The sequence below is a fragment of the Bison bison genome, unplaced genomic scaffold (assembly GCF_000754665.1).
Source record: "Bison bison bison isolate TAMUID 2011002044 unplaced genomic scaffold, Bison_UMD1.0 scf7180017864308, whole genome shotgun sequence".
Taxonomy (NCBI): domain Eukaryota; kingdom Metazoa; phylum Chordata; class Mammalia; order Artiodactyla; family Bovidae; genus Bison; species Bison bison.
In genome coordinates, this window is record NW_011494880.1 from 734,220 (window position 1) to 741,380 (window position 7,161).

Here is a 7,161-nt window from a genome sequence, read left to right on the forward strand (position 1 = left end):
GGGTCTTATCCTTCTGTTGTTGTTTTCATAGGCACTAAACACAGAGTTCAGAGTCCATTGGAAGGGTGGCCGAGCGTGATCAGCATGAACAGGCCTAAGATGAAGTCCAGGCCCTAAGAATTCCTTCTTCAATTGCATTAGGATTTTTAATTGTTCTAACTATAGAAAATTCAACTTAGAAAGATTAGGCTTCTATTTCTAAACCAACTACACTTTAAGTCTTAATAAAGCCAAGCGATATAAAGAATATTCTTGAGTGTGATTCCTCTCTATGTGTTACCTCTCTTTTCCTGGACCTTGGAGCTGACACCTCTGAAAACTTTTGGAAAGAATCAGTACAAGTCATAAGATTTCAAACAATAAAAATTTACTAGAATCTTAACATTTTCATCTCTTTTTCATTGAAAATAAGTGATTTCCTAAAAAGATGTATTTTCATAGTAATGTGAAGACTCTGGAGGCAAATGGTAAAATGTGCCCCACATACATTTAAATGTTTTGAGACATTTTTACTTAAAGGTGGTACCAGTTCTGCTCAGTAAAGGATGAGTTACAACTTTCATCTTAAGAGTACTATTAGCTACACATTTTCTCCAGTTTGCAAAGTGGCTACTCACAAGGATTGGAGTTTGAACTAACCTTCTCTAGAATCTGGGCGAGGCCTGAGGCAATGCGATTGGCCTTTTCTTCTGTGAAGTATGTGACCACTGACCCCAGAGGAAACACCACAATACTATATTCGCCTGAACTTTGAACAAATTCTTCCATTTCCTGCAGGGATAAATTTCTCTCTGTTACACAAGTGCAGGATCCTAGTGGGAAGAGGCTCTTCTACACCTCCAGATAGGCAGATTTGAGAGATTTGTGAGAGACACTGTTAGACTGAGTCTGTCTCCTGCCACCTAGAGCCATCTAGTCTGCTTAAGAGGAAATGTGTTTCTGAAAATGATGGCTTAAGTATATAATGAGTGATTACACCTAAAGACATGGAACCAAATCATTACCCAAAATGAATAAGTGATAAGAGCCAGATGTTCTCATGGTGTGTGTGTTAGTCACTCAATTGTGTCTAATTCTTACAAGCTCATGGACTGTAGCCTGTCAAACTCCTCAGTCCATGGAATTCTCCAGGCAAGAATATTGGAGTGGGTTGCCACTCCCTTCTCCAGGGGATCTTCCTGATCCAGGGATCAAACCCAGGTCTTCTGCATTGCAGGCAGATTCTTTACTCTTGGAGCCACCCACCTCTCAAAATTAATTTTATGAACCAACAGACCTGTTCGCAAATTTATAAAGATATTCTTTGTAAGGAAGCCCAAGAAGGGTTTCAAACTAGACTTTTAAAATTTGTAGCATACCAGTTTATAGGCAATATATTTTAAATAACTTGATCTAACTTCCTGTTATTAGTTCAGGATACTTTACTCACCTTTATTGCTTCACTTATTAATAGGGCTAAAAAAGATCTTTTAAGAAATGGAGTATATGTGAATGTCACCCTCTCGAGATGTGTTATATAGTCACCCTACAATTAATGATGTTTCTCAATTTAAAGCTAGTAAAATTACCAGGGGAAAGACAGTGCCATAAACAAATGTAGACTGCTATTTTTAGCTTAGCTAATGTTAAGAGAGTATCTGATATCCTAGGAATTGGTGTTTTACCATTTTGACTCATTTCCCTAAACAGTGATTGAAAAAAAAAAAATTACACACACACAGATATATTAAGAGTTACACACTTATACCATGTTTCATTAGGAGTCTTGATTTAACTCGCAGTTCTTTTCTATTCTGTGACTGGTATAATTTTTTCATCAGAGACATAAGCCGTGATTGGTATTCATATTACTCCAGTATCTATATTAATAATTGGGTTTAGAATAGAATAATTTCCTGCTCTTATGAAGCATGTCTGTTATTTTTCTGAAATTGCATGTGAAAAGTTGGGGGTGGAAGGATAAATGTAATAGTGTGGCATGGTATTATCTGGTGAGCCATGGAATACGTCATGTCTCTTTCTGTTCCTTTAACTATTTAAGATAATGTATTATTACCTCCAGTAATAAGTCAATAGAGCTTGTCTTCAGCTATAACTTGATTGGTATGAAAACATATTCAGAATCCTGAAGTGAAATTTGTCGACTAAAAAAGATGTACAACTTGAGAGTTGTGAGTTAAGTTTTATTTTGGGCAAAATGAGGACTGCAGCCCAGGAGGCAGCATCTCAGATAGCACTGAGAGACTGCTCCAAAGCGGCAGTGGGGGAAAGTCAATATATAAGGTTTTGGTGAAGGGGGACTTCAATATCACGAAGTACTCAATTTACAAAAGGTTTTTTGTTAGTCATGAGGGTCTGATGTCACCATGGAGGGATTTAGTGCTTCTCTAGCTATGAGGAGATGTAAGGATTGAGATCATAAAATCTGTTCCTAAAACATCCAACTATCTAAAGACTTGTCCCACCAGATTCCCTGGAGCACAGGGTGCCTCAGTCCATCCTGAACTCCTTCAGGGATTGTTGAAGATCAACAGCTGTAGCAGCATGGGATTCGATCTCAGTAGAGGCAGATGGCAAATGCCTTGTTGTTCAGTCATTGGCAATGCTCTTGGTAAGTGCCAATTTGTAGTTAACAAATTTCATTTAAAACAATTTTTAATGTCTTATTTTATATTGCAGTATAGCAGACCAACAATATTGTTATATTTTCAGGTGGGCAAAAAGGGACTCAGCCACACACATATATGCATCTGTTCTCCTCCAAATGAAGTGAAAATTTAAACTTCAGTATCAATGTTACCCTTAAGAAAAATCAGGAACTCTCTGGGGAATACCTCTTACCCTGCTATCTCCTACAGAGATTATGCTCATTTACCTGTGCTGTGCTGTGCTTAGTTGCTCCCTCATGTGAGCAACTTTGTGACCCCATGGACTGCAGCCCACCAGTCTCCTCTGTCCATGAGGATTCTCCATGCAATAATCCTGGAGTGGGTTACCATGTCATCCTCCAGGGGATTTTCCCAACTCAGGGATTGAACCCAGGTCTCCCACATTGCAGGCAGATTCTTTAGCATCTGCACCACCAGGGAAGCTCAATACTGGAGCCTATCTCTGCTCCAGGGGATATTCCAGACCCAGGAATTGAACTGAGGTTTCCCATATCATGGGCAGATCCTTTACCAGATCACTTACACCCAGGTTAATGAATATCTGTCTCCTCACTGCCTATTAATATAGTACAATATTCTTTCTATGTTTACCTCTTATTTCCTTTTACTTCTAAATGTTTCCTTCCAATATTTCTGGCAGCTCATATTTATTCTTTAATAATATTGAAATATGGATATATGATTTTCTTTTTCACCCTAAAATACCCAATATTATGGTCATAAAGAACCAATTCAACATTTAGGTTTCTCAGTTTTATGGTTTCTAATTTATGTTGAGGACTCCCGATTTATTTCTTATGCTCTCTGATGAGACTGACAGTTTCTAGAAATCTTCACCAGAAAATTATTTTCACTTCTTAAAGTGAATTTGAAATTGAATTCATTGTCACATCAGAAAACTTTTTTCAACTCTTTCCTGGCTGAGTAAAGTCCATTGCTCTCCAAGAAGCCCTGTCTGATTTCACATCTTCCAGCCACACATAACCTTCTTACTGACCAAAGTCTGTAGTAAGAGTCTGCTCAAGACTCACTAAAGCAACTTATCACTCAGCTGATCATAATAAATACCCCTATTCATAAGTCCATCATGCTTGTTAGGAAGACTACAGCAGGCTCTTTAGTGATTTCCAAAGTTCTTTCAATCCAATATCTGTAAATACATGAAGACACTTATATTTTTTAACATGTCACTTGGAAGACTTCGTTCTTCTGCTTAAATATCAATGTAAAGGGGGAAAAAAAGAAAAAGGTAACAACATTCATATGAGACCCCAATGGTTTTGAAAATATATTAGGAGTAGTAAACTGAAGACATTCAGCAGCATATCTCTGTTATTGAAACATAAACTTTAAAGGACAATAAAGATTTTATCATAAAAGACACACAAAAAAATCCCTTTACTGTAATAGACTTACCTTAGGAAATGACTTCCCTGGTGGCTCAGACGGTTAAGCATCTGTCTACAATGTGGGAGACCCGGCTTCGATCCCTGGGCCGGGAAGTTCCCTGGAGAAGGAAATGGCAATCCACTCCAGTACTACTGCCTGGAAAATACCATGGACAGAGGAGCCTGGTAGGCTACAGTCCATGGGGTCGCAAAGAGTCAGACGTGACTGAGCCATCTTCACCGAGTTCACTGAGGTAATGATTTGGCAGATTTACAATACAAACCTCCTACAAACTCAAAATTCGGTAAGTATGGGCAAGGAAATTCAAAATCCCAATAGGTCCTGATGAGCCAAATTTCTGCTTTTCCCATGGTCTCACATAGCATTGAGGGTCTTCTTGGAGAAAATAAAGTTTGCTCCAAGGTATTGGCATACATACTTGCTGGGGGAAAATTGCAGCATTGATTTTCTGATGTGTTACAGGGGAAACCAATAAATGTGGTTTCTCTAGATTTCTTATCACATCTAGATGTTAAAAGGAAAGGAAATGCAAAGGAATAAGAAAGAAAGAATTCAGGGAGGGAAGGAACAAAGGAAAAAGGATAGAAGACAAGGATAGGAGGTGGGAAGGAGGCAGAAAGAATGTTTGGGTAGTGAAAGAACAGTAATGTGTAAAATAAAAATAAATTCAGCAAAATCAAATAAAAATGCAATTCTTTGACAAAAATAAGTTCTTTCAGGAAATAAATTCAATCAAAAATTTTAATCACTACTCCAAGTACTGATGGATTTAATACTCATTGTTTCTCCCCAGTTAAATGCAGATGACAGAGTAGTTCTAGCTTATTAACACCAAGTCAACTCTCAGTGGTTTTCTAATTTCCATTCGGCCTCTATTTCTACTTTTCAGCTTGTTTCAGCTTTCACTGCTGCTTGTTCACTTTCACTGTTGAAGAATCTCACAAATATCAGTTTACCTTATCTTGCTGAGTCAAATATCATGACTTCACTAATTTTCCATTGTTTTCTCAGTAGGAAATCACTGAGTAACTTATACCTAATGCAATCATCTCTGGAACGTAGAGTACACATGCATGCGTTACTAATATCACACACTTATTTGAGTGTTATCTCTCAGTGATGTTTTTTGAAAGAGAAAAATTCCAAGTATTAATTTTAGAAAATTACGGAGAAAAAAACATGTATTTGCAAGTATCCAGTCAATCACTTATATACACAGAAAACCTGTTTTACATCTAAGTAAAGAAAATTGAATGCTCCTTTCTTGAGGGTTCTATTCAAAGTTGGTGATCAAATATTCCCTAGGATGGATAACCTGTTTTTAGAATTATTACTACTTTGTAATGTTTAGGAGCTACCCCACGCCCTTAAGCCCGAGGCCAGGGGCGGTGGGTGGGAGGAACTACCCCACGCCCCTACGCCCAAGGCCAAGGGCGGCAGGCGGGAGGAGCAACCCCACGTCCAAGGAGCCGTGGCTGTGCGGGCACAGGAGGGCCTACAGGAGCTATCCCACGTTGAAGGTCAGGAAGGGTGGCAGTGACGAGATACCCCTCATTCAAGATAAGGAGCATTGGCTGCGCTTTGCTGAAGCAGCCATAAGAGATACTCCACGCCCAAGGTAAGAGAAACCCGAGTAAGACGGTAGGTGTTGCAAGAGGGCATCAGAGGGCAGACACACTGAAACCATACTCAAACTAGTCAGTCTAATTACACTAGGACCACAGCCTTGTCTAACTCAATGAAACTAAGGCATGCCTGTGGGGCAACCCAAGATGGGTGGGTCATGGTGGAGAGGTCTGACAGAATATGGTCCACTGGAGAAGGGAATGGCAAACCACTTCAGTATTCTTGCCTTGAGAACCCCATGAATAGTATGAAAAGGCAAAATGATAGGATACTGAAAGAAAAACTCCACAGGTCAGTAGGTGCCCAATATGCTACTGGAGATCAGTGGAGAAATAACTCCAGAAAGAATGAAGGGATGGAGCCAAAGCAAAAACAATACCCAGCTGTGGATGTGACTGGTAATAGAAGCAAGGTCCAATGCTCTAAAGAGCAATATTGCATAGGAACCTGGAATGTCAGGTACATGAATCAAGGCAAATTGGAAGTGGTCAAACAGGAGATGGCAAGAGTGAATGTTGACATTCTAGGAATCAGCGAACTGAAATGGACTGGAATCGGTGAATTTAACTCAGATGACCATTATACCTACTACTGCGGGCAGGAATCCCTCAGAAGAAATGGAGTGGCCATCATGGTCAACAAAAGAGTCCAAAATGCAGTACTTGGATGTAATCCCAAAAATGACAGAATGATCTCTGTTCGTTTCCAAGGCAAACCATTCAATATCACAGTAATCCAAGTCTATGCCCCAACCAGTAACACTGAAGAAGCTGAAGTTGAACGGTTCTATGAAGACCTACAAGACCTTTTAGAACTAACACCCCAAAAAGATGTCCTTTTCATTACAGGGGACTGGAATGCAAAAGTAGAAGTCAAGAAACACCTGGAATAACAGGCAAATTTGGCCTTGGAATACGGAATGAAGCAGGGCAAAGACTAATAGAGGTTTGCCAAGAAAATGCACTGGTCATAACAAACACCCTCTTCCAACAACACAAGAGAAGACTCTATATATGGACATCACCAGATGGTCAACACCGAAATCAGATTGATTATATTCTTTGCAGCCAAAGATGGAGAAGCTCTATTCAGTCAGCAAAAACAAGACAAGGAGCTGACTGTGGCTCAGACCATGAACTCCTTATTGCCAAATTCAGACTTAAATTGAAGAAAGTAGGGAAACCACGAGACCATTCAGGTATGACCGAAATCAAATCCCTTATGATTATACAGTGGAAGTGAGAAATAGATTTAAGGGCCTAGATCTGATAGAGTGTCCGATGAACTATGGAATGAGGTTCATGACATTGTACAGGAGACAGGCATCAAGACTATCCCCATGGAAAAGAAATGCAGAAAAGCAAAATGGCTGTCTGGGGAGGCCTACAAATAGCTGTGAAAAGAAGAGAAGCGAAAAGCAAAGGAGAAAAGGAAAGATATAAACATCTGAATGCAG

At 39.4% G+C, this 7,161-nt stretch overlaps 1 pseudogene; it reads right to left on the bottom strand.

The window, feature by feature from the left end:
- The window catches only part of LOC104997427, a 58,929-nt pseudogene that overhangs the window by 36,530 nt on the left and 15,238 nt on the right, over positions 1-7,161 (bottom strand).